General features: G+C 40.0%; 1 long non-coding RNA gene across 1 annotated transcript; it reads right to left on the bottom strand.

Annotated features, from left to right (window-relative positions):
- Positions 1-8,556: 8,556 nt before the first annotated feature.
- On the bottom strand, positions 8,557-11,788 carry LOC109217694. Its single transcript, XR_002066676.1, has 4 exons — positions 11,256-11,788; positions 10,044-10,133; positions 9,562-9,658; positions 8,557-8,853 (listed from the first exon to the last, which is right to left on the bottom strand). It is a non-coding gene; the product is annotated as an uncharacterized LOC109217694 (long non-coding RNA).
- Between the last annotated feature and the right edge of the window lie 15,566 nt (positions 11,789-27,354).

The following is a 27,354-nucleotide window of genomic DNA, read 5'->3' as shown; positions in this document are numbered from 1 at the left end:
ATAATTGGATCCCAAAACCAATGCCAATCCATTTCTGCACCCCAGGTGAGTATTCCCAACCCATCACAACCAATTTTACATGGGTCAATCGCGTCGAATATTAAAAAAGGTCCTTCAGCCAGCCCAATTCAAAGGAATTTATTGATGGGAGACCCTTCCTTAGTACCTATGGAGATCACTTGCTCCGGCATGGTCTGGTGAAGTTCGTAGCATCACTTACTCATCTGATAGCATCACTTAAGCCATGGTGGACACCTGGGAAGATGAAAAAATTGGAAAAAGAAATTGAGGGAGACGGTGGGAGAGGGGGGGGGGGGGTTAAGAAAGAAGATAAGAAAGGGGGTTACGGGGAGGGATTTAGGTTTCAGGATTTTTTTATTTTTTATTTGTTTATCTTTTATTTACGTTTTTTTTAATTCAGATTTAAAGGGAGTGACGCTCTTTTTCTACGTGATTAACACGCACTTTGACCACGTCAGCTGTGCTGCTGCCACATAAGCATAGTCAAAGGTCAAAGGTATTCACTTATAAATAATCGATTGAGTTGAAGTGTTAGAATGGGAAAATCAAAAGTTCATATATTCGGCTTTAAAATCCGGTGCAAGTTTAGGCGGCCAAGAAGCCATTTCGCCTTCAATTAATAAAAAAACAGCCAGTCATTTTGTGTCCATTTTGTGCATAATTCTTTTCACGCTAGTTCTAGTGACATGACATGCATGCGAAATTTTTGGCTAGATCTTAGAAAACTGATGAAGTCTTGAATTGCATAAGTGAGAAAAAGACTCTTTTGAAGAAGAATAGACACGTGAAACATTTGGAAAATAAGCATGAGCTAAGTTCACATGGAACCAAAGTAGTCATGCTCATGGAAGTTAAGGATCTCTACCTGTTAAATCATTTGAGAAGATCGGGCTTAAGGATAATCGGATGGGTTGAAGTCTGTTTAGCACTAAGAGATAGAAAGTGTTTTTAATAGAAGGTGTATTCCAGACAACTTGAAATGGATCAGTTAGTGGAAAAATGCATCTTCTACATCAAGACAAAATTCAAGAAAAGTCACCCAAATTGACAAGGGTCATTCACAGAAAGGAAAGTATTTCTCATACACCTTTACACTGAAAAAGACCCAAGAAGACAGGCATGTTCATCAATGATGTGATCGCGAAAGGATACTATAATTGGCAATCTCGAGGCTGGGAGGCCCTTTTTATTCTATCAGAACCCTTTATACCCTTTGTTACCCCTTTTGGACCTGTATTATTTTCTTTGACCACCCTCTTTCGGAATCAAGTGTAGAGTCAAGAGTCAAAAAAGAAAAAAATAAAAAAAAGGAAAAAAAAAGGAAAAAAAAGTCCATGTCCCAAGAGTACAAACTGCGGCATGTCACGACCCCAACTCCGGTCGTGATGGTGCCCAACACACTGCTAGGCAAGCCCGACCAATTAAATAACCTTAACCATTTTATCCAGTTCATGAATTAATTAACACAGATAATTACTAAGTCAAAATACTAAAATCCGGGAATAGAGTTAAACATGCAGAAATCCCAAAATATAAAATAACTACACAACCCGAAGAATCCGGTGTCACAAGTCTGAGCCTCTAATACATGAGTATCAACCTACTACATATCGTTCTCTAGAAATGCGAAAATAAAATTAAAAAAAAGATAGAAGGAAGATCAGGACTGCGAACGCCAAATGCAGCTACCTTGAAACTCCCAAATATGATGCTAGGCAGAGAAGTTCTCACTCAGCCTCAGTAGTACCTGGATCTGCACGCAAGGTGCAGGGAGTAATGTGAGTACTCCGACCCAGTGAGTAATAAACATAAATAAAGGCTGAGAATAAGAAATCTTGAATAGGCACAAAGTAATTCTATAAATACAACAACTTGAACCCAGTAGCATAAAATCAATAAATCAGTGAAAACAATTATAGAAATATCACAACCGATGAATAATAAAATGACAATCAAAATATGCAATGCAACACATAGACCGGTACTCTCCAGTACTCGCTGCGGCGTGCAGCCCGCTCCATTTATTTATCGTCGACGGCGCTCACTGGGGGTGTGCAGACTCCGGGAGGGGCCCCTCACGGCCCAAGCGCAATAATAAGCCATATCGTGGCATCAACTAGGCCCTCAACCTCATATCAATATCAATATCATACCGCTGCGGCGCGCAGCTCGATCCCATACTCAGTCCAAAATCACATAAGCCTCTCGGGCACATAAATATATAAATATTTAGCCCAAACTTCATTTAAAAATATTAATTAAGTTTCTAGTTTCAGAAAAGCGGCTGAGTTTGCAAAACAGTATTAAATTCTATGACTGAGTTTAATGATATGTAGAAATGGTAAGAAACCAGTAATAACAATCCCTGAAGGATTTAATCGATTGGCACGAAGCCCAAATATAGCAAGCAGCTCAATTAAAATAATAATAAGTGAATTTCAGTCAAATACGCAGTATGTTCATCTACTGGGATGGACCAAGTTACAATCCCCAACGATGCTTTACCCCACGCTCGCTACCCGGCGTGCAAGTCACCTCAATATAGCACTACGATGTGCAAACACGGGGTTTCAAACCCTCAGAACAGTATTTATATCTATTACTCACCTCAAGCCGGCCAAAATCCTAGCTCGCTATGCCCTTGCCTCTCAAATCGACCTCCTCGCGCGTCAAATCTGACCAAAACCACAACGAATACGTCACATTATGCTATAGGATCAATATCCAATCGAAAATAATTGAAAAACATCAATAATCCCGAAATTGACAAAACCCGAGCCCCGGGCCCACTTCTCGAAACTTGGAAATTTTTACAGAAAAGTGTTCTTCATCTTCTCCCGATTCCGTACATATAAAGAACACCAAAATCGGAGTCCGTTTGACCCCTCAAATCGACCCCTAAATGTCTCATAATCTCAGGCCCCAAAATCCTATTTTTCTACTGTTTTTCATGAATTAAAGGCTAGAATTATGGTCTATAATCACCCATAAACGAGTTTTAATAATCAAATCACTTACCTCTGTGATACCCACTGATTTTCTCTCTTAAAAATCGCCTCAGAAGCTTCTTCGCGTTCAAAAATTGGAAGAAAACTCGACCTGCTCATTATAGGTATACTGTTCACGCGTTTTACTGCTCCCAATGGATTCCTTGTGAAATTCTAATGAATTTAGGCTTTTGAATCACTCAATTTGACCTTATAATGAAGGAGATATGTAGGTTTTAAGATTTGCAAATAGTGCAGGTTTTTAATACGCCGTCAGGGGCAATTTCGTCATTAATCTGAAAATCTGGGCAACCTTGGTAAAATGGCAATAAAATCCTCATACGATGTCCAAATTCGACGATTCTTTTTGCTACGGGTCCGTAATTACGATACGGATCTAATGCTTCATTCAAAATAGTAATCGGAGCTCATTTGTTCAATATGATATCATTCATGCTTGAAGAAACGACGTCGAAGCATAAGAAAAACGAGCACAACGCAGCCCAAACCTATCCGAAACTCACCCGAGCTCCTCGAGACCGCATACGAACATACTAACACATCACATATGATCATTCAACTTAGTTGCACTCTCAAAACACCAAAACTAACATCAAAACACCAAATTTACATCGGATTCAAGCCTAAGTTCTTCTAAAACTTCCGAAACACGCATTTGACAAAAAACCCAACCAAAGCACCTCCGAATAACTTGAAATTTTGCACACACATCCCAAATCACCTAACGAAGCTACAACAACTCTCGGAATTCCATTCCGACCCTCGGATCAAAATCTCACCTATCAACCGGAATTCGATAAAATACTAACTTCGCCAATTCAAGCCTAATTCTACACCGGACCTCCAAAATCATTTCCGATAACACTCCTAAGTCACAAATCATCCCCCGAAGCTAACCGAATCGTCGGAATCCACATCCGAGCCCTCTAACTCATAGGTCAACATCCGGTTGACTTTTCCAAAACAAGCCTTCCTTAAAGAGACTAAGTGTCTCATTTCCTTCCAAAAATCAACCCAATTAAACTCGTTCACACAATACACTGATAATGAAGCATAACGAAGAAGGAAATGGGGGAAACGGAGCGGTTCTCATGAGACGACGGGTCGGGTCGTCATAGGGCAACTCTTTGAAATGTTCAAAAAAAAAAACAAAAAAACAGTCAAAGGTCCATGTCCCCAGAAAATAAAAGCTGGGGAAACTTGTTTTGAAAAAAATGAAAAAAAAGCAAAAAAGAAAAAAAGAGAAAAAGAAAAAAAAAGATGAAAAAAATAGTTTAGGTCAGATGTTTGAACTACGTTCGACCTGATTCCTTAAAGAAGGATACGTAGGCAGCCTCACGGTTCGGTCCAACCAAATAAGAATTCAAAAAAAGAAAATCCAAAAATCGCCAGTATCTAATACTGGGGCATGAGTTTGTTTAGTTTGAAAGAGTCGATTCCAAGAGTTGTAAGTCCACAACCCCTCATTTTGAGTCTACTTTGAGCCTTCGTGTGTCCTTTCTTTTCAACCCTATCCAAAAACCTTCCAAATAAAGACCTCCTGATCAGCCTTCAATAATGCCAAGAGAAGCATGCAATGAGCAACGGTTGTCACGCGACATAGAAAATGAGAGAGTCTTACTAGTGAAAACCCTCACGGGCACTGTAAGACGACGACAAGTAGAGATAAATAAATGAGAGATGCTTGTTGGTGAAAACTCCTCGAGGCACCACTAGTCGAAAGTGAGTCGTGAAGCTGATGTAAAGAATTGGCATAAATAAGCCCGACTTCAAAGGTCATAAGAATAGTAAAAGGGAAGAGTGAATTAGTTTGATAAATCAGCCACTAAGTCCAAAATGCATGTCATGATCATTAAGGCTAGTCATTGAAAAAAAAACTCTTCCTTCTGTCCTTCCGACAGGGGCATTTCTTGTTAATACTTTTTTCTTTGCATCATTGTGTCCTTCACTCTGAGTCCGTCCTTGTCAAAACAAGCAAGAAAAAATTTCAAAATCTGCTACCAGCTTTTCAGTTGCACAAAGTAAATTTGGCCAGCACATTCAGTTGTTATTGTCAGCACGCCTTGAGGATTCATGCAAAGGCTCCCCCAAAAGACTCCTGTCAGCCCACTTGGCGCAAGCAAAGATAACTGGTGATTCTCTCTGACACACAAATTGCTCAAAAAGCAGGAAGTCATTCAAAATATCAGAAAAGGTCACCTAAGAAAAGATCTCCAGTTGGGATAAGGCTGATTGAGCCACAAATACAAATGGTACTCGATGTGAAACAATTAGGGTTGATGTAGAGCAAAAGTCTCTTGGAACCGACTCAAGCTGATTGAGCAGAAGCCAAGCCGCCCGAGACTCAAGGCTACAAACCGACCACAATTTTCAAAACTGACAAATTTTTCTTTGTGTGAAACAGGAACAAAGTAGTGCAAGGAAAGTGCTTCAAAAATAAAAATAAAAAAAGAGAAGAAAAAGAAAAAAAAAGAGAAGAGCCGACAAAGGGAAGTTTCTCAAATCTTTGTCTTTATTTATCTTGCTATTGTGCATAAAATCTTGCCATTGATCTTCACATTTTTTCCCTAGGATAAAAGTCCTAGTCTGATGGACTTTCCTCCCAATAAAAATCTTAGTCTAATGGATTTTCTCCTAGGATAGAAATCTTAGTCTGATGAATCTTTCTCCTAAGATAACAAAAAAAAGCCTAGTCTGATGAGTCTTTCTCCTAGGATAAACGTCTTGATGTAACGACCCGACCGGTCATTTTGAGCTTTTGCACTTTGCTCGCCAGTTCCCGGGCATGACTTGCCTCGTGTAGTGTATTATGACTTATGTAAATCGTTGGCTTTGGGTTGCAGGATGATCAGAATGAATTTGGAAGAACGATTCTCAGTTTGAAGCTTGAAATTTGAAAGGGTTTGACCAATATTTAACTTGTTTGTATATGATCTCGGATCGAAATTTTTATGATTTGGTTAGCTCCGTTAGGTAATTTGGGACTTAGGAGCGTGATCAGAATGCATTTTGGAAGTCCGTGGAAGGTTTAGGCTTGATTTGGCGAAATTGAGATTTTCGCGATTTCCGGTTGGTAGGCGAGATTTTGATAAGAGAGTCGGAATGGAATTGCGAGAGTGGCAGTAGCTTCGTTGTGTCATTTGGGATGTGTGTGCAAAATTTCCGGTTATTCGGACGTGTTTTGGTTGGGTTTTTGATCAAAAGCGGAATTTGGAAGATTTTAGAAACTAAGGGTTGAATACGAGGTGTTTTGGTTGATTTAGTGTTGTTTGAAGTGTTTTGATGATTGGAACAAGTTTGAATAAGGAATTGGGATATGTTTGTGCTTTTGGTTGAGGTCCCGGAGGCCTCGGAGTGATTTCGGGTGGTCAACGGAGAGGTTGGAATTTTGTTGCAGCAGCTGATATTGCTGCTTCTGGTATTTTCGCATTTGCGGATTGGGGACCGCAGATGCGGGTGATTTATCGCAGAAGCGAAAAGGGGTCAAATGGGCAGAGACCGCAGAAGCGGTGTGGTGACCGCATCTGCAATGTCGGAGATGCGGGAGTTTAGCCGCAGAAGCGGTTTTTGTCCCTTAAGTGATTTCCGAAGAAGTGGAGGGTTAGACCGCAAATGCGGTACCGCAGAAGTGGAGTTTTGACCGCAGATGCGGAAAGGCCTGGGCAGAGCACATATATTATTTCATTTCGCGAGTTTGGGTTATTTCACCATTTTTGACTTCGACCTTGGAGCTTTTTGGGCGATTCTGAAGAGAGAAATCAAGAGACTTCGTTAAGGTATGGATTTTTGGACCAAAAATACATTTCTATGGTAGTATTTCATGAATTAAGGCTGTAATTAAAAGGATTAAAGGGCTATAAAAATGGAGGATTAGGGCTTGAGTTTAAGAGGCCTTGAATGAGGATTTGAGGGGTGATTTTGACTCCGATTTTAGTATTCTTGATATGTACGAACACGTGGGGAGACGAGGAATCTATTGATGTGAAAATTTCTGAGTTTTGAGAAGTGGGCCCGGGGCTCGGGTTTTGGTAATTTTGGGATTTGTGCCCTTTATTGATTGTTTTTGCTTGGGTTTTGTTCCCTTGGCATATTTTGACGTCCTCGTTCTGATTTTGGATAGATTCGACGCGTGTGGAGGCCAATTCGAGGGGCAAAGGTGTCGCGAGCTAGAGATTTAGCCGGTTCGAAGTGAGTAATGATTGTAAATGATGTTCTGAGGGTTTGAAACCCCGAATTGCACATTGTAGTGCTATATTGAGGTGAGGCACACGCTTGATGACGAGCGTGTGGTCGTGCACTATTGGGGACCGTGACTTGGTCCGTCCCGGTTGATGATTTTACCGCGTACTTGACTGAAATCATTACCGCGTACTTGATTGTGCCAACTATTTGAACCCCTCGGGGATCTTTCACTACAACAAAAAAGGCTTTTAATGGCAATTAAAATGCTTTATAGCGGCAGTAAAAATAGCCGCCAAAATATTTACCGGCAATTAGTTATTAGCCGTTGTAGCCGGCGTCGGCAAAGCCTTTAGCGGCCATTTATCTGAATGCTGGTAAAGGCCCTTGTTATGGCCGGTAAAAGTCCGCTAGTTTTGGCGACAATTATTACTGGCAATTATAATGGACACTAAAACTCAATAAAAATTCCATAGGCCCTACCTTTTTGCATATTTTATTATTGCCACTAAAAGTCAATTTAATAATCGGTAAAAAAACCCCTTTTGACAACAAATATAATATCCACTAAAGTTATCCTTGAATTCACCTTTATTCATTTATTTAATAGCTTTTATTACTGTCGATAAAAGTTCATGTAATTGCTATAACAATAACCTTTTAACAATTTTTCTAATTGCCGCTAAGTATTAAGAAAGAATTTTCCCACTTAATTATTTACTGGTATGCTTATTTATCTTAAAATGATACTCTTTTCAAAAATTCACTTAATTAATCCACACGTCAGAACTACTAATCCATAAATTGGAAGTGTCAACAACATAACAAAAACACTAACCTATTTGAATCTAATAACTAGTGTCATTTAGAATCTAATAAATTATTTATCAAGTAGCTATATACAATAAGCGACATAAGAAAGATTCTCCAACTCTTGATCATAATGAAATCTGCCATGAGCGATGATTTTGAATATCATACTGTATGACTTGAAATGATAAAATAAAATAAATGTAAACAAACAACCACATATGATGTTCAACAATAGTTAGTAAACTATCTACGTGACATTTACACGCTCATACTAGCATTTTAAGGAAGTGCTACTTCAAAATACCATTAAAACAAGTGAACAAGAAGTTTCTCAAAAGATAGATTTGTCTCAATGGTTTTCATTAATATTGCAGATTTCTTAAGTCTATCTGTATTTAACAATAGCAATCCAACAAAGAGATAGCACAAACATGTGGAGCACTTGCTGTTTTTGCCTACAAGAGCAGAATTGACGTATTCACATTTCTTTTTAGATAAAGAAAGAAGACTAGAGAAATGTGCAAAACCCAAAGTTCCGACAAGGATGCAAAGGTGATATTTTTACTCCATTTTCGAGATTTTACTCCTCTGCTTAATATTAAACATGCACACGAAGATAGGTACCAAAGCTTGTGTCACACCGATACTTACAAATAAATGCTAATATACGTAATCTCTCCTTACACTAGTGTGTTAACAAGAATTAAGGTCTTCTTATTAATAGAAATAGGAACACACACTTCCTGAAATTCACCGAAAAAATCGATTGTTTGTACCTTTATATCTTCTCTTGTAAAAACTTATTTTCCACTAAATATCAAGTTCACATGACCTGCAAAAAAATTAGGTGGTCCTCGCTTGATTAAGAGACTTAAGGTTATACAAAAGATGCTGAAAAGAATTTCTATAAAGGAACTAAAAAAATAATATTATTGATGGTATTTTTGTGTGGTAAAGGTGCTGGGGGACTGTCTAGATTTTAGAATTTATACGTGTGAGAGAAGCCTCAATATCTTCTCGTTCAGACGAATCAACATACTTAAGGTTTGATCAATATCTTTAGAATCAGGACTACCTATCTTGTAAGATGCCATTTCGAAAGTCCCTAATGCATCCAACCAGTTGGTAAACAAACAAAAATATTTAGGAATTCAAGTATTGTCATTTCAACCAAATTAAAATAAAAAAATCTTCCAACATAGACTAGCTAAAGAAAAAGGAATAGTGTTGAAGATTGAAAGTCATGACCAAGATATTATATCACACATACAGGACAATAGTAATGGTTCAACCAAAGAACTAGTCCAACAAGCAAAAAGATAGAACAACTTGTAATCTTTAAGACTAGCATCACGAGATATAAAGACCACTAGCAACACATTGACTTTTACCTTTTTTAAATATAAGATAGAAATTACTAGCAACAAAGAACCTATTTTGCATAGTTCATATTAATTGTGTCCTATAAGCTCTCAACAATTTCAGGAACAAAGATTAGCAATATATACATTCAAATATAAAAAGGAAAAGGAATTGTTACTTTGAAGTTTGAAATGGCATTCGTGGTGCTTGTACTGCTTGTTTCGCTAACTGACTTCTCCTCTCATATGTTGCTTGAGCTCTCTTATTCTCAAGATCTTGTGGTTATCACAAACAAAGGAGAAGTCACCATCAAAAGTTAGATATTTTAATAGAAAACTGAGACTTCAGTTATAATTATAGACTACAAGTATGAAAACTCATCTTACAATTTTCTTTTTACAAATATGAGTCGGAGCTCATTGTTACATGAATAAGGTTTAAGTAGAAAGAAAAAGAACTCCACGTGCTGCTTGGAGCAGAAAATTACATTTTCATATTGGTAAAAAAATACATGAAAATGAAGTCAAGAACACTATTTAACAAGAAATAGCTAACAAGTGCTATATGTTGCTCTATTGATTCTAATTGTGAAGTAATACAACTAACTAACTAGAGAGAATGAATGTAGGATAGATAAAAAACAAGATACAAGAAACTTACCCTGATAGTGTCATAATAATTCCATCCAACCTCTGATGAAAGCTTGCTCAAAGCAGTATGTATGTCCTGCCTCAAGCCTCAATACCCTAGCTACACGAGAGGATGGTAGTAACTTTAGTATAAAAAGAAACAATAATACTATGCGTAAACTAATACTTGAGTGCATCAGGAATAACTATCCTCTTCATCTTGTCATATGGGGATGGAACACCCTCATAAATAAATTATGTGTGCTGCACGGCAACTTACTTGAGCATATTTTGCTATGTGTAGACTAATATTTGTACCATTATGCCTAATTACTAGACATCTAGAAAATGAACTGAAAAGTATGTGTTAAGATTTAAGTCGAAGTTAAAATAAAAAAGCAAAGTTATTTAAGAAGTAGAGAAAGAAGCAAATAAATGAAGAGATAAAATTACTCTATAGAGATAAATCAATGTGAGTTGTGTTGTACCCTATCCTCTTTTCTTCAATCTTTATGTGCTTTAAATGTGATATTGTTCCAAGCAACTGTATTTGTGATATTTTTCTTCCTGTTTCCTCCATCTATTATGCTACATCAATATCACAACTTTATATATATCTATCAAACTTTTACTAAAGTGAGAGTTCCAATGTTTTCAAATAATTGGAGGAAATAATCTTGGTCAGTCAAGATTTTGAATGAATTTGTTATTCCATTCATCGTGCAGCCTCCCCTCATTTTCTAATTATTATTCCAAGTTATAGTAGAATTAATATTCAAATTTGTATCTACTTGAAAAAAATAATATCAACTTGTACCTAATTCCTTTTCACAGCCTTCAATCCAATTATGATAAACCCCATTAAAGCCACAATACCAATCATAAATCAAAGAAAAGTGAGACCCGATTCTCTTAAATGGAAAGAATAGACATACCATGATTATTAAATAATCCTATACCTTTCATAATATACTTCTTTTCCAAAGGATTCACTATAAATATAGCACCTTTCTTTGACACAAACTCTCTTTCTTTCCATTCTCTCGCCTCTCTCCAAATTTATATTCCTAATTCCCTAATCTGTAATTAATATCAATAATTTACAGATAAAATATTAGGATTAACTACAAAAAAAAAAAAAAGTGTTGGATATGTGGGACAATAATTGTCATTTTCTCCATTCATACTTATTAGACATTCCTACTCATCTCAATAAAGCCAAAAAGAAGATCAATTGTCTTACCATGAAATAGCAGCCAGTGAGGGTGAGACAGAGAAAAGTTAGTCAGCAGCGGGCAAGCATCGATGATGAGAGTCTTCACGTGGGGATGGATGGTGGCCATCAACAGTGCGACAGAGAAGGCGCAGTGGCGACGAAAGAAGCCTTTATTGTGGGATGGTGGCCAGCGATAACAAGAAGAGGGAAACTGCAATGATAAACTTCGTTTGTATTTTTGGAATATTTTCCAAATTTTTTGAACTTAGTTGTTGATTAAAATTGGAGGGAATGGGTGATTTTAGTGAAAATAACTGGAGGGTAAGCTAAAATATTAACTAGCAGCTTTCAAGAAATGTCTTTTAGTGGTCATTCATTTTTATCACCAGTAAAAAGGTACGCAATACCGGCTGATTCACAATTGCCGTTAGCATTTGGATTTTTGGAATTATTTACCGGCCATTAGCTTATTGCCGCTATTTAATTGCCGCTAAAAGACCTTTTTGTTGTAGTGTTTGTTGATATTTCCTCACTGTTTTGACTTTATACTTGAACTCAGTCATGTTATTTTCCACTGTTTTCAAAACTCAGCCATGCTCACTCAGTTTTAATACTCAAATGATATTTAAATGATGTTTTGGGCTGAGAAACACTGTTTCACTGTTGCCCGAGAGGCATATGTGATTTTTGACTGAGTAAGGCCGAGGGCCTGTGTTGTGAGGATATCTTTTGGGTCGGGCTGCACGCCGCAGTGGTGATACACTGATATTGATTTGAGGCCGAGGGCCTGAGATATGTACGCCACGAGGTGGCTTGATTGATATGAGGCCGAGGGCCTAGATTTGATGCCACGAGATGGCTTGTTATTGTGCTTGGGCCGTAAGGGGCCCCTCCAGGAGTCTGCACACCCCCAGTGAGCGCGGGTACCCATTGTGATGTGAGATATAGCCCGAGGGGCTGGTATTGTTCCATGTGATTGCCCGAGGGGCTGATATTTTTCTATGTGATTGCCCGAGGGGCTGGTACCGTTCTGAGATATTGCCCGAGGGGCGGATTTGTTGACATTGTGCCCGAGGGGCGAACCTTATGTGCTTATCTTTCTTATTTGCTTGTTATTTACCTGCTTAATTGTGTATTTGTGCCCGAGGGGTAGATTTCTGTGCTTATCTGCACTAGTTGTTCTGCATTCATTTGCGTAACTGTTGAAAAGGTCATTTTCAAAGAAGTTTAAACTGAGCTAAGATGTTTAAGGGATTTTACAGCTTCATTGCTTTCTTACTGGTTTTTGAACCGCTTCTATACAACATGTTGATGCTCTTTTTGTGATTTCTTACCATTCATACTTTAGTTATGATTATTACTCACTGAGTTGGCAGTACTCATTTTACTCCCTGCACCTTGTGTGCAGATTCAGGTATTTTCTAAGCTTGGTGGCAGTTGTCATTGGAGTTAGCAAGGTAGCTGCCTAGCGATCGCGGCTCTGCTTTCTCCCTCTTTATTCCTCCTTATGTATTATTGCAATTTTTCCGACCATTTCGGTCTTGATGTGACTAGACAATTGTAGTTGATGCTCATGACTAGTGACACCCCGGTATCGGGCTGTGTTGGGTTGTATTCCGCGAATTGTTTTGTATTATCATCGTTATTTCTAAGATTATATCATGTTTTAGACGTAATGCTTATTGTTTAATTGCTTAAAAACTGGATTGGAAATGTGTCGGCTAGCCTAGTCTTCACGAGAGGCGCCATCACGACCGGGTCTGTGTTTAGGGTCGTGACACTTAGTCTGATGAATTTTCCTCCTAGGATAGAAGACCTAGTCTGATGAATTTGTCTCCTAGGATCAAAATCTTAGTTTGATGAATCTTTCTCCTAAGATAGAAAATCTTAGTCTGATGAATCTTTCTCCTAAGATAGAAAACCTAGTCTGATGAATTTTCTCCTAGGATAGAAATCTTAGTCTGATGAATCTTTCTCCTAAGATAACAAAAAGGGACCTAGTCTGATGAATTTTCTCCTAGGATCAAAATCTTAGTCTGATGAATTTTTCTCCTAAGATAGAAGACCTAGTCTGATGAATCATTCTCCTAGGATAGAAATCTTAGTCTGATGAACTTTCTCCTAGGATAGAAATCTTAGTCCGACGAGTCTTTCTCCTAAGATAACAAAAACAAAAAAAACAAAAAAAAATAAAGAAAGTAAAGGACCTAGTCTGATGAACTTTCTCCTAGGATCAAAATTTTAGTCTGATGAATCTTTCTCCTAAGATTAAAACCTAGTCTGATGAATTTTCTCCTAGGATGATAATTTTAAATTGAAAAGGGAGGTCTGAATTTGAAAAAAAAAAGGGTCAATTTTTAGTTTTCTTGAAATCAGGGGTCCCGCCTGGAGAATAGGGCCAGTTTTTACTTTCGTCAAGCTTAATTTATAGTTTCCCGCAAGCTCAATCTTAAATCCAGGAGACGCACTTCCTGGTCTGGGTCATTCAGGTTTTTTAGCAGACGCATTTGCTAGTTGAAATTGTCTTGGTTTTACTCATAGGAGACGCACATCCTAGTCGAGTCTTCAATTGCATCCTTCATCAATAGCATAAGTGATTCATAGGTCTGCTAACAACTCACAAAACTTCCTAGTGCAAACTGGGGCAGAAAAGTTTCTTTTTTTTTTGTTTGTTTTGCTGTAGTATCAAGCGCTCACCTGGAGAACAAGGGAATTTATTTCAGAGTCACTTCAAATTTCAAGTCAGTAGTAGGCGCCCACCTGGAGAACAAGGGAAGTCATTTCAGAATTCAATTCAAGTTAGAAGTAGCAGAAGCTCGCGGCAAGAATGCGGGTCAACAGTCCGAGATGACCAACAAAAGTAGTCTCAATCCAGAAAAAAAAAGAAGTGAATCCAAAATGCAGAAGCAGAAATAAATGTGAATTGCTCAAGACGTGGTTGAGGTCACGAGCGCTACATGTCCGGTCTTGATCAGAAGAAGTTGAAAAAGGAAAGAACCAGCACCTGCAGCTAACAAACATCAAGATTCAGATCAGAGTCCGCATGAAGAACCAACCAAGACTCAAGATCAAGCTTCAGAAGACTCATAGATAGGAATCTTGTAACTCGTAGCTGATAGGATTAGTTAGTTTTTTTTTTAATTTTGATTTTGATGTAATAACGGGACCGCAAACCGGAACCTCGACGGAACGACACCTCAATCGGCTCTCCACCTCGGTATACTCCATCACTGTTCCTACCTCTGAACTACACGTGGACTGATTCCTTTATAGCCAAGGATATGTAGGCAGCTCAGTTACCAGGGTTCGGTCACATTCCCCTTTCTCTTAGTTTTTGGTCTCTCTAAATAAGGGTCGGGTCAAAAACCTGTCTCGTCGTTCTTTGTCTGAAAACTCTTCGCATTTCCAGTCAAAGAGGGGCAGCTGTAGACATGTAATTTTTGACCCTCCCCATGATTTTACACATTTTAGCGTAAAATATTTAGTTTAGGTTTAGTATCGCTATTCTAAATAGTGTTGACTCTTTTACTTTATCTTATCACAAAAACTGAAAATTACAAAAAATATTTTCTTTATTTAGCTAATTAATATTTTATCTAGTTACTTTTAATTTATCCACCTCACATAAAATTTAAAAATACAAAAATATAGTTCCACTTTATTTTCAGGAATATTATTTTAATTTTTATAATGTTTTTTCCATTTTTATCTTTTAGTATGATATTTGAAAAATATCAAAAATAGGTTTGTTTTAACGGTTAGTTTTATTTTATAATTATTTTACTTAAGTAGGATTAATTAGTAAATGGTGTAGTATTTTTGGTCTTGTTTTAAAAGAAAGAGTACGAAATTTGAGGCTAATTGTGTTTGGTCTTAATTGAAAAAGGCCCAATTTCGGATAGCCCAAAATATTGAGCCCATACCCATTCCCCATTTGACCTAACCTAATTTCTACCCCTATAAAATAATGCCTAATTCCTAAATCCTGGAGGACCTAGCTAAGAAAAAATTCCTACACCTAAAACAAAGGAGAACGGCTGGAAGTAACAGACACAAAAGAAGCTAGAAGACTCCCCGAAAGAAATGGAAAACCATCTCTTTCTCTCAAAAAATAAAATGAGCAGCACCTCCCTTCAAAGAAAAATCGACATCAACATTACCTGTAGACTAAAGTCATTATACGAGATTCCAAATCTTTGCTACAAAATAATCTCTCTCATTCAAAATTTTCAGCATGGCACTGTCACGACCCAAAATCCACTAAGGGTCGTGATGGCGCCGGACACCGCTGTCAGGCAAGCCAACCAATTATATTAAACTCCAATTTTAATAATTTTTTAAAAACCAAGATTCTCCTTTAAATTTCATAAGCAAAAAGATAACTGCTTCAATTCAAATTAAATACTAGCAATCAATACAAAATATTTAAAAACCATCCCAGAACCTGGTGTCACAAGTGCATGAGCATCTATTGATAAGGAAATAAAATACAGTACAACATCCGTCCGGAATAAAGTGGACAGAAAGAAAATACAATTTGTTGGAAGGGACTTTACTAGCTGCGGGCCGCCTCGAAATATGCAACTCACCCAGTATCCGAATCATCCGTGCTGCTATGCCCAATGGGCTGCTAGAGATAAATATACCGGTGCAACAAAAATGCACAGAAGTGTAGTATGAGTACGTAAACAACGTGTACTCAATGAGTATTCCGCCTAATCTCGAAGAAGTAGAGACGAGATGGTCAACTTCGACACATACTAAGGGTCCAATAATGTGATATCAATAAAACATGATTTTTAAGCCAACAGAAGGAAACAAGTAAACAATTAATTCTTTTATAGGCAATTTCAAAAATTCCTTTTCGTAATTATCCAAATGTTTTCAAGCCATGAAGAGGCAATAATAACTTAATCAAGTTCAGGGCAGCAACACAAGCATGCGCATATAATGCCGAGGCGACGGCCCGACCCAACAAAATTAAACTGTGCACTTGCCGAGGGTCAACGACGCGCCTATAGATGCATCTATTTAATCTGCCGAGGCGTTCGGCCCGTTCCAAAATAAACACGTAGAGACATTCAACCAAGAAGCTAACATGGGGCAATTATTCAAAGAAAAGCTAATTCTCTTTCAACAATTTACGAAAATGAGGTTTAGATCTTGTTAGAAATTCATTTACTATTTTGATGTGGTTTAAGCGATTCAACTATCCATAAGATTACAAATATTCAAAGTATAGCATGCTTTTGGGTCCTAGACTACCCGGACAATAGCATAATAGTAGCTACGCATGGACTCTCGTCACCTCGTGCGTACGTAGCCCCCGCGATTAGGAGCACATAATCAATTATTTCACCTATGGGGACAATTTCCTCTTACAAGGTTAGAAAGGAGACTCACCTCGCTCCGAAGATCCGTAACCGGCATTCCACGCCCTTTCGAAGACTCTAATTGATGCACCACGCTCCAAAACTAGCCAACGGTTACGCAAATCCATTAATATATGCTCAAATATTCGTTACAATCTAATTTATAGCAATTCCTAACTCCAATCGAAAAGTTGACCAAAACGCCCTCGGGCCCACGTGCCCGGAATTCGAATTTTTTTGAAGATAAGAATTACCCATGACCTTAGGAACTCAAATATATAATTTTCACTAAATTTTATACTCAATATCGTGGTCAAATTCGAAGAAATGCCAATTTCTAGGTTTTCCACCAAAACCTAAATTTTTCCATAATTTCCTTGCCTAAATCCATGTATAAACTTTATATTTAACTCAAAGCTAGCATAAATTACTTACCTCATGATGAGTGACGAAAATGGCACCTCAAAGCTACTCCCCATCGACTCCAATGGAAGAAAATGGGGTTGAAATGAACCTAACCCCTAATTTTAAAAGACCTTACTGCCTCAGCTGTTTCCGCACCTGCGGTCCCTTGACCGTTCTGCGGTTCCGCAGGTGCGGTTAAAATGCCGCATTTGTGGTCCTCCCTAGGCCGCCTTCTTTCGCTTCTGCGATATGCCTTCCGCAGATGCGGTCCCGCTTCTGCGGAGCTGTGACCGCATCTGCGGTCCACTCCAAGCCGCTCACTTCCGCTTCTGCGACCACCTTTCCGCAGATGCGGTCCCGCTTCTGCGGAACCTTGACCGCATCTGCGGTCCTCGAGCCCTTGACTAAAATCGCTTCTGTGGCTCTCTTTCCGCTTCTGCGGGGCCGCTTCTGCGGTTAACCCACCGCAGAAGCAAAAATACCAGCAACCAGATCCTTCAGCTGTCCAAAAATCCTAATTTCGATCCGTTAACTACCCGGAATCCACCCGAGGCCCCCGGGACCCCAACCAAACATACCAACCAATCCCAAAACACATTACGGACTCGCTCGAGGCCTCAAATCACATCAAACAAAGCTAAAATCATGAATCGTCCTCCAATCCAAACTTAATGAACTTCAAAAATTCAAACTTCTATTTTCGATGTTTAAACCTATCAAATCACGTTCGATTGACCTCAAATTTTGTGTACCAGTCATATTCGACATTGCGGACCTATTCCAACTTCCAGAATCGGATTCTGACCCCGATATCAAAAAGTCAACTTCCGGTCAAACTTCTCAAAATCTTCAAATTTCTATCTTTAGCCAAATGACTCCAAAATGACCTACGGACCTCCGAATTCACTTCCGATCGCGCTCCCAACTCCAGAATCACCATATGGAGCTATTCACAGACTCGAAATCCCAAATGGACATCGATAAAACTGAAATGCACTTCAAGCCAAACTTATGAAATTTCTTCTAAAATGCTAACTTACACAATAGGCACCAAAACGCTCCCGGGTTATCCAAAATCCGATCCGAGCATACGCCCAAATCCGAAATCATCATACGAACCCGCTGGAACCTTCAGATCCTGATTCCGAGGTCGTTTACTCAAAATTCCAATCCTAGTCCATTCTTTCAACTTTAAGCTTCAGAAATGAGAATTCTCTTTCCAAATCAACTCTGTACTTTCCGAAATTCAATTCCGACCACGCGCACAAATCACAATACCTGAAATGGAGCTGCTCACGACCTCAGGCTGCTGAACGGAGCGCTAGAACTCAAAACGACCGGTCGGGTCGTTACAGGCACTATGTATAGCGAAAGAATCTTCAGTTGCTTAGTTTTCGATCCAACTCCCCTACCTCAATAAATTCGTCTACCATTTTCAAGGATCTGATCTGACCGAAGATTTTAGTTTATTGTTTGATTGGGGTCGATTTGGGTTTCGGGCATGTCGGTGTCAATTCGAGGTTCCGGTTCGCAATTTTGGTATTTCAATACAAGGATTGTTGCTTTGTTTAGCCCGATTGATTTGCAATCTTCAAATTTATTCATCAATAAAAGGTCTATTTCTCAATTTTCATTCTCATTTCATTTTGTTATGATATCTTGGTGCGCGTGTTGGTCGATTTGTGATTCTCTGTTGTTTGAGTAGCATGTCTTAGTTTTCATTTAAATTGTTTTAATTAGTTTTTATTTCGATTGTGATGTGTGCAGTCTTGGTTATTGAATAAATGCTTTTAGTTGGGTAGATGGAAAAATAAGAGTTGTTTCTTTCTTGGCAAGGTATAAGAATGGACCATAAGGTAGGTCTTGAACCATAAGGAATCTGGGCCAAGTAATAGATCATGTTAGCCAACCTATTTGCTCCCAATAATATCTTGTCCATAAATTTGGCATCACAACAATCTTAAAGATTAGGAAAATAATTCAAATGCGCTAGTTGCTTTAGGCGTGATTAATAAAATTATCATGATCACGGGTACGGTTCCCGTGGCGTGGTCATGATACGTAAATCCCAATTCGATTGTGCATTTCATGTGACCCAACCACAACTTCCTCGAACATAATAAAATAAACATGTCGCAAATTACCGGTGCATTTCATGTAACGTGATTTGCGGTGTGTTCCAAAACGACAAGTGTACGACAATCTTAACTTGTTCAAGAATTAATTCCATAAATCTAAAAAGCAGTTAAATAAATAAAAGCGGCTCTAAAGTTAAAAATGCACAATAGGTTTAAAACATGCAATAAATAAGATAATTAGGCCAATTATTAATAGTTAAAGCGACCGTGCTAGAACCACGGAATCCGAGAATGCCTAACACCTTCTCCCGGGTTAACAAAATTCCTTACCTAGTTTTCTGGTTTCGCAGACTTTCAAATAAAGTCGATTTTCCCCGAATTGGGATATAAAATAAACCGGTGACTTGGGACACCAAATAAATTATCCCAAGTTGCGACTCTAAATAAATAAAAATAATCCCACTTCGATTATGTAACTTTAATTGGAAAAATTCCCTTATATCCCCCTCGGGTGTAAAAAGGAGGTGTGACATCAATTAACCAAAACAAGTCTCAACCATTACTAATCAACCCACTAACAACTAGAAATACTAATTTATCTCCACTTTCGATAATAAAGAACGATACTCAACATAAGACTATAATAACAAAAGAACACTCATGACACTAAAATAATGACTATGGAGCGACTCTAAGAGTTCCAAGAAAAGACCATAACAATAAATAATATACCATCCCATGTGAACAAGTGTGAGACTCACCAAGAACTATTAACTTGTGCGCTCTAATTAACAAAATCCTCGCCTGCGTCAACTGCTGTCTCTGGGAAAATAATACTTAACCAACAACCGTTTTATTGGGGACAAGTAAGAGACATGCTAGTATATTAAACAGAAAATATCATAAGATTGCCCTTTCAGAAACAATTAAACAAAATTCAGTCTCATCATGTTTTTCTTGTAGTATAATACAATTACAATTCAATAATAAGCTCGGTAACCACTGTATAATATCAATATTCACACTTGGGAGGTTTCAATGAATGGATCACGTAATCGGTATAACTGTGGACTTCTTCGCAAGAAGTCAACTATAATGGTAGTCTCTACTCGAGGGAAATCGGTAATAGTATGCTAGTTCTACCTTCCCACTAGCGAGGGCTATAACGGTAATCGGTAATTATAAGGTGCACCAGGTCTGACGAACCCGCTGTTAGCTACGGGATCCTTCAACGTCTACTCCCATTTATACTTGTCTCTGTAATCCGTATATACTCGTAGAAAATATTTTAAAACAATATAGAGCATTTCGGTTCTTATCAAATCATGTAATTTTATTTCGGTAATAGTAAATTCAAGTAACGGTAAAACAGATCTAGTGACAACGGAAATATTTAATACCACGGTAATCATCTCAAATAACTATTTCAGTATCATATCGAGTAAAAGACTTGTCCCACATGCAACTCAATATAATCGATAATATATTAAAAATCAGTGTAAATCATGTAAGTTACGAAAACACAAATTGCGGTAAGATTACTACTCACAGTACTCATGCGAAATACCAAAATCGTCACCTCGAACGATCCGTACGACTTTCTTCAATCAATCTATAACCACATCAACACCGATATCGTGTTAATTGCCTCATTTAGGCTAAATCCATCACTAGTTTAGAATACCCAATACTCCGAGTATTATATTTAACTCTTAATTCGCCGAATTATAGTTAACCACATATGAGTTATTACTAATCTATCAACTCTAACCTATTCGTATAATTTATTAATCCAATTTCATAAAGTTCTATTGATTCTTTAGGAAGAAAATTCTCTATTGTGTGAATGAACTAGTGTAATTTCTATTACTCTGTAGAATCTTCCAATCGTGAGAATCAAAATAAAAATCTACCAGAAGAAGAAGTTCAAGTAATACGCGTAAAACACAAATTAGTGCTCAAGATTCCTCAACAGTTATAGCTATGGTTCCAACGTACTGCGCCAACTTCTTCCTCCTTCTTTTCTCTTTTTTTTCTTTCTTCCTGTGCTCGTTTTTTTGTTTTTTTTTCCCGTTCTGAAGCATTCTGCTTCGTTTCCTTCAGAAAGCTTTCTGAAGCTTTCCCAAACCCTTTTCAACTTTGGCTATATTAATGGGCTTCGGCCCTTTTGTTTCAATTCTTCCTTTTTCCATTTTTTTTGTTTATTTAGTTAGGCCTTTTTTTTCTTTCTTTATTAAAAATTTTAAATTATTTACTAAATATCCCATATGACCTCTTTTAAAATATTGGGGGTATTACATCCTCCCACCTTATGAAATTCGGTCCCCTAATTTAACTTAAGTACGTACATGTAGACTAAAATAAATGGGGGTACTTGACTCGCATAACATTTTCTATTTCTCAAGTAGCTTCTTCAACTGTATGATTTCGCCATAAGACTTTTACGAACTCAAATTCCTTTGACCGTAGCTTTGTTACTTGCCTATCAACAATAGCCATTGGTTCCTCCTCGTAAGACAACTTCTCATCAAGCGGTATAGCAGGTGCTTCAAGCATCTGAGATGAGTCTGATATACATTTCCTTAGCATTGAGACATGAAAGACTGGATGAATAAAGGACAACTCAGGAGGAAGTGCCAAACGATAAGCCGTTGCTCCCATTCGGTCTAGTATCTCATACGGTCCTACAAACATGGGGCTCAGCTTGCCTCTTTCCCAAACCGCATCACACCTTTCATAGGAGAGACTCGTAGGAACACTTTGTCCCCAATTGTGAACATTAAATCTCTTCTTTTCTTATCCGCATAAGATTTTTTTCTGCTTTGAGCTGTAAGTGTGACGACCCGGCCCGTCGTCACGTGAGTTACCGCCCCGTTTCCTATTTTTCTGCTTCCTTATGTTTCATTTTAAGAGTCTTCAGTAAACGAGTCGATTTGGATATTTTTGGATGGAAATGAGACACATAGTCTCTTTAAGGAAGGTTTGTTTTGGAAAAAAATCAACCGGATGTCGACTTATGAGTTAGAGGGCTCGGATGTGAGTTCCGATGATTTGGTTAGCTTCGGGGGATGATTTGTGACTTAGGAGTGTGATCGAAATATATTTTGGAGGCCTGGTGTAGAATTTGGCTTGAATTGGCGAAGTTAGTATTTTGGCGAATTCCGGTTGGTAGGTGAGATTTTGATCCGAGGGTCGGAATGGGATTTCGAGAGTTGCTGTAGCTTCGTTAGGTGATTTTCGATGTGTGTACAAAATTGCAGGTCATTTGGAGGTGTTTTGGTCGGGTTTTTGATCAAATGCGTAATTTGGAAGTTTTAGAAGAACTTAGGCTTGAATCCGATGTAATTTGATGGTTTTGGTGTTAATGGAGGTATTTTGATGATTGGAGCAAGTTTGAATGATGTTTTAGGATGGGTTTGCACTTTTGGTTGAGTTCCCGGGGGCCTCGGGGTGATTTCGTATGGTCATCGGGATGATTTTAGACTTGGTGAAATTGCTGGTTCTGCTGGTATCTGGTGTTTCCGCATCTGCGGAAGAAGGGCCGCATCTGCGGTTCCGCAGATGTGAGGGATTGGACGCATGTGCGAGTCTTGAGGAGGTTTTTCGTTTCCTCAGGTGCGGGCTTTGAGCCGCATCTGCGGTGACGCAGATGCGGTAGGGTGATCGCAGAAGCGGGAGTTGAGGGAATGCCATTTTTCGCAGAAGCGCAAATGGAGCGAAGATGCGGTGTCCGCAAATGCGGATACCTGACCGCAGAAGCAGTCCTGGGTGAGTTTGGGAGTTCCGCAGAAGCGGATGAAAAACCGCAGAAGTGGTAGTCGCAGATGCGGTAAAGGAATCGCAGATGCGGAAATCACTGTTATCAGAAGGGTTTTTAAAGATCATTTTGTTCCGCGAGCTTAAGTCCATTTCCAACATTTTTAAGCAACCTTGAGAGCTCTTGGACGGAATTTGAAGGGGATTTCGACTAGGTATGATTGGAGGTGAGTTTCTTGACCTAAATACATGAATTAATGGTAGAATTGACATTGAAATTTGTGGAAATTTATCAAAAGAGGGTAAAGCTAGGGCTTGGGAATTTGGTATCTCAAAGTGGAATTTGAGGGGTTAAATGGACTCCGATTTTGGTAATTTTGATATGTATAGACTCCTGGCGGGATAAGGAATCCGGTGATGTTAATTTTCTGATTTTTCGAGCAGTGCGCCCGGGGCTCGGGTTTTGCCAACTTCGTGAATTTCGATGTTTTCTGAGTCTTTTCGATTGGGTTATATTCCCTTAGCCTATTGTAATGTATTCGTTGTGGTTTTGGCCAGATTCGACGCGCGAGGAGGTTGATTTGCGAGGCAAGGGCATATCGAGCTAGGATTTTCGCCGGCTTGAGGTGAGTAATGATAGTAAATGATATCCTGAGGGTTTGAAACCCCGGATTTGCACAACGTAGTGCTATATTGAGGTGAAACACGCGCTTAATGGCGAGCGCGGGGTTGTTTACTACTGGGGATTGTGACTTGGTCTGTCCCGTTTGATATTTTACCGCGTATGACTAAGTTGATTTGATTATCATCGTGATTTGGGCTTATTGCCATGTTTTGGGCTTAATGCCGATTATTTGAATCCTTCGGGGATTGTTGTCACTATTTCCTCACTATTTTGACACGTTATTTGAACTCAGTCCTAATGAACATACTGTTTTGCAAACTCAGCCGTTTTAATTGAATTTTGAGACTTTACTGATATTTCACTGTTGTCTGGGCTGAGAACTATTATTTTATTTATGCCCGAGGGGCTTATGATATTTTCTGGACCGAGTGAGGCTTTCAGGCCTGAAGCGTGATGTGAGGAGGCTTTCAGGCCTCGAGTGATATGTGAGGAGGCTTTCAGGCCTCGAGTGTGATGCGAGAAGGCTTTCAGGCCTTGATTTATATGCCACGAGGTGGCTTGATATTGGCTTGGGTACCCATGTGATGTGATACTGAGCTCGAGGGGCTGATACTGTTCTGAGTGATGTGATACTGAGCCCGAGGGGCTGATACTGTTCTGAGTGATGTGATACTGAGCCCGGGGGGCTGATACTGTTCTGAGCGGATGATACTGGGCCCAAGGGGTAGATTTCTACTTACAATTTACTTGTTTTACCTGATTTACTGGATTTATTTAAAAAGGGGGATTTCATTTTATCTTGTACTGTTCTACTGTTTTACTACTTTTACTTCCTGATATAGAATTATTTTGTGCAGTTATGTGATTTCTTATCTTCGGTTATTATTTATTGTTATTACTCACTGGGTCGGAGTACTCACATTACTCCCTGCACCATGTGTGCAGATACAGGCATTGTGGAGTCTACCCTGAGCACTGATTCTTCCCAGATCAAGAGACTAGTCGGAGTGACGAGGTAGCTGTTGACGTCCGCAGCCCTTATCTCTCCTATTTCATATCTTTGAGTTTCCTTCAGACTATTGTATCAGACTTTACATTTTGTAGACTCAATTTTAAACTCTGTAGTAGCTCATGACTTGTGACACCCCGGTTTGTGCTGTGTCGGGTTGGTATCGTATGTTGGTATTGTTATTTTCGCATTTTTATAACAGTTTACACATGTTCTGGATTTGCTAAAAGCTTGATAATTGCCAAAAGAGGTATTAGCGTTGTTCTGGCTGGCCTTGTCTTCACGAGAGGCGCCATCACGACCGGGGATGGGAATTGGGTCGTGACAAGTTGGTATCAGAGCCTAGGTTACTAGGTCTCACAAGTCATGAGCTGGTTTAGTAGAGTCTCGTGGATCGGTGCGGAGACGTCTGTACTTATCCTCGAGAGGCTGCAGAACCTTTAGGAAAACTTCATACTCTTGAAATTCTTGTCTTGCGAACTTGTCGAACCGAATACTAAACTTCTCTTCATTCTATTCTCTCACAGATGGTGAGGACACGAGCTACCGGACGTGACGGACGACCACCAGTGCCACTTACTGAGGCCACCAGAGGCCGTGGATGCGATCGTGGTCGTGGCCGAGGCAGAGCAGCGAGGGCAACACCTATTGATCCACCAGCTGCCCCAGTTCCGGATCAAGCTCCAGCAGTACCAGTCCTGGCACCAGCTGTGCCCATAGTGATTCCTGGCCTTCAGGAGACATTAGCTCAGATTTTGACAGTTTGCACTGGCCTGGCTTAGGTCATTTCAGCCACCACAGTAGCAGCTACTTCGCAGGCTGGGGGAGGCAATCAGACCCCTGCTGCTCGCACACCTGAGCAGGTAGTGCAGGGATTACAGACTCCAGAGGCACCTCCAGCTCAGCCAGTTGCACCCGCGCAGGAGTTCAGGGTTCCAGCTATGCCCGAGGATGAGCAGCGTCGTCTTGAGAGGTTCGGTAGACTCCAGCCTCCGACATTCAGTGGTGCTGAGGGCGAGGATGCCCAGGGTTTTCTCGACAGATGTCAGCGGATGCTCCGTACAGCAGGGATTCTTGAGTTTAGTGGTGTGGCTTTTACTACTTTTCAGTTTATTGGGGCTACCTTCACTTGGTGGGAGGCGTATGAGCGGCGTAGGCCGGCTGGTGCAGCACCTTTGACTTGGTAGGAGTTCTCCGCTCTCTTCTTGGAGAAGTATGTACCGCGGTCCCGTAGAAAGAAGCTGCGTAAGCAGTTTGAGTGGCTACGACAGGGAGATATGACTGTGTCTCAGTATGAGATGAGGTTCTCAGAGTTGGCTCGTCATGCAGTTTGGCTGGTTCCGTCTGATCGTGAGCGGATCAGGAGATTTGTGGATGGCCTTAATTATCATTTTCGTGTTCCTATGACTAGAGAGAGAGTGTTGGGTGCTTCATTTGAGGAGGTGGTGGATATAGCTCGAGATATTGAGTCGGTTCGCCGCCAGGATCGAGATGAGAGGGAGGCCAAGAGGCCTCGAGGTTCTGGTAGTTTCAGTGGCGCTCCTTCGAGGGGCCAGTTCCAGCAGGGTCGGGGTCGTTCTTTTAGGCCCGCTCAGTCGGCCCGTTTCGAGTACCCTGGAGCATCTTCAGGTCGTGGTCATCATGGTTCTCAGCAGAGTCAGCCTTCACTCAGCGCTCTTCCAGCACAGGGTTCATCTCGAGCTCCATCTGTTCAGGGTTCTTCTAGGCCGAGTGCGTTAGCCAGTCACTCCGGCGTGAGGGGTTCCCTTCAGTCCCATTCTCGAGCACCCGGGAGTTGTTATGAGTGCGGAGAGTTTGGGCATATGTGGAGGCAGTGTCCTCATCGTGCTGCTAGCTCATCTCAGTAATGGGGTCAGCCTTCGTCTTCTGGTCCAGTTTCTTCAGCACCCACCCCGCCAGCTAGGGGTGAGGGTCAGGTAGCCAGGGGTCGCCCCAGAGGTGGAGGTCGATCCGGCGGTGGTCAGGCTCGCTTTTATGCTCTTCAGGGCAGGACAAATGCCATTGCTTCAGATGCCGTCATTACAGGTATTATTTTAGTCTGCCACAGAGATGCCTCAGTCTTATTTTATCCCGGTTCCACCTATTCTTATGTGTCCTCATATTTTGCTCATCATTTGGGTACGTCCCGAGGGTGTCTTGCTTTACCTGTTCATGTATCTACCCCGGTGGGCGATACTGTTGTTGTAGACCATGTATACCGGTCATGTTTGGTTACTATTGGGGGTCTGGAGACCCGAGTTGATCTGTTGCTATTGAGCATGGTGGATTTTGATGTTATTTTGGGCATGGACTGGTTATCTCCGTGTCACGCTATTCTAGATTTCATGCTAAGACAGTCACTTTAGCTATGCCGGGTGTACCGAGGATCGAGTGGCGTGGTGTGACTGACTATGTTCCTAGCAGGGTGATTTCATTCCTAAAGGCCCAACGTATGGTTGGGAAGGGTTGTCTTTCATATTTGACATTCGTGAGGGATGTGGGAGCCGAGACTCCTAGCATTGATTCTGTCCCAGTTGTGAGGGAGTTTCCCGATGTTTTTCCTGCAGACCTGCCGGTCATGCCACCGGACAGGGTCATTGATTTTGGTATTGACCTGGTGCCGTGCACTCAGCCCATTTCCATTCCTCTGTATCGTATGGCACCAGCGGAGTTGAAAGAATTGAAGGATCAGCTTCAGGAACTCCTAGATAAGGGGTTCATTCGGCCTAGTGTGTCACCGTGGGGTGCACCGGTTCTATTCATGAAGAAGAAGGATGGCACCATGAGAATGTGCATTGACTACAGGCAATTGAACAAAGTAACAGTGAAGAACAAGTATCCCCTACCTCGCATTGATGATTTATTTGACCATCTTCAGGGA

Source organism: Nicotiana attenuata, unplaced genomic scaffold (assembly GCF_001879085.1).
Source record: "Nicotiana attenuata strain UT unplaced genomic scaffold, NIATTr2, whole genome shotgun sequence".
Classification (NCBI taxonomy): domain Eukaryota; kingdom Viridiplantae; phylum Streptophyta; class Magnoliopsida; order Solanales; family Solanaceae; genus Nicotiana; species Nicotiana attenuata.
Note: the sequence above shows the minus strand (reverse complement) of the source record. Positions and strands in the feature narration are given on the sequence as shown.